At 43.1% G+C, this 1,437-nt stretch overlaps 1 non-coding gene across 1 annotated transcript; it reads left to right on the top strand.

The window, feature by feature from the left end:
• The first annotated feature begins 914 nt into the window (after positions 1-914).
• Positions 915-1,021, top strand: LOC123454888. The gene has a single exon (XR_006633544.1). It is a non-coding gene; the product is annotated as a U6 spliceosomal RNA (small nuclear RNA).
• The last annotated feature ends 416 nt before the right edge of the window (positions 1,022-1,437 follow it).

Below are 1,437 nucleotides of genomic sequence, written 5' to 3' on the forward strand. Positions count from 1 at the left end.
CTCGACCTGGGCACATATGCGACCTTGAACATGTGTCACCTTGTGCATCTGGTTTATGTGGGTTCTGGGGAGTAGAATGTGGGTCCTTAGACTTTGCAGGCAAATACCTTAACCACTAAGCCATCTCTCCAACCCCAGATTAATCCATTCTTGAAGGCAGAGCTTGATCAGGGCTGAGGACTAAACCTATAATCTTCCATATGCTAGGCAAGCACTTTACCACTGAGCTACATCTCCAGCCCTCTTGAATATCTGATAATGAGGAATAAGTCTCAACATAAGCTTTGGAGAGACAAACCATGAATGAACCTAAAGAAAGCAAGAACTGGGGAGTTTCTCAGTGGTTAAAGTCACTTGCTTATAAAGCCTGACAACCCCAGTGCCCATTTACAGCCAAATGCACAAAGTGGTGACTGTATCTGGAGTGCATTTGCAGTGGCGAGAGGTCCTGGCATGCCCAGACTCTTTCTTTCTCTTCCCCCCAAAGTAAAAATTATTTTAAAAGGGTGGAGAGATGCCTTTGTAGTTAAGGCATATGCTTGCAAAGCCCCTAAGGACCCAGACTAGATTCCCCAGGACCCACATAAACTACATGCACAAAGTGTTGTGTACATCTGGAGCTTGTTTGCAATGACTGGAGGCCCTGCTGTGCCCATTCTCTCTCTTTCTATGTGCCTCTTTCTCTCTTTTTTTCTCAAAATAAATAAATAAAATATAATTTTTTTTTAAAAACAAGCCAAAAGCTGGGCATGGTGGCACATGCTTTTAATCCCAGCACTCAGGAAGCTGAGGCAGGAGGATCACTGTGAGTTTGAGGCCACCTTGAGACTACATAATGAATTCCAGGTCAGCCTGAGTGCGAGAGAGAGAGCCTACCTCAAAAAAACAAAACAAAACAAAAAAATGTAATCAGGGTGCTTGCTTCAGCAGCACAGGTCCTAAAATTGGAACAATACAGAGAAGATTAGCATGGCCCTTGCACGAGGATGACACGCAAATTCGTGAAGTGTTCCATGTTAAAAAACAAAACAAAACAAAACAAAAACAGAAAACAGAATCAGGGCTGGAGAGATGGCTTAGCAGTTGAGGTGCCTGCATGGGAAACCTAACGACCAGGATCAATTCCCCCAGTACCTATGTAAAGCCAGATGCACATGCATCTGAACTTCATTTGTAGTGGCTGGAGTCCCTGGCACACACGCATTCTCATTCTTTCTGTCTGACTCTCTTCTCTCTATCTCTTTCTGCTTGCAAATAAATAACTAAAGATTCTATTTAAAACACATACACACACAAAAAAAAAAATCAGAGTCAAGGCTGGCGAGATAGCTCAGCAGTTAAAGAACTTGCCTGCAAAGCCTAAAGACTAGAGTTCAGTTCCCCAGTACTCACATAAAGCCAGTGGTATTATGTGGTACACGTATTGGGAATTCCTTT

Source organism: Jaculus jaculus, chromosome 14, assembly GCF_020740685.1.
Source record: "Jaculus jaculus isolate mJacJac1 chromosome 14, mJacJac1.mat.Y.cur, whole genome shotgun sequence".
Taxonomy (NCBI): Eukaryota; Metazoa; Chordata; class Mammalia; order Rodentia; family Dipodidae; genus Jaculus; species Jaculus jaculus.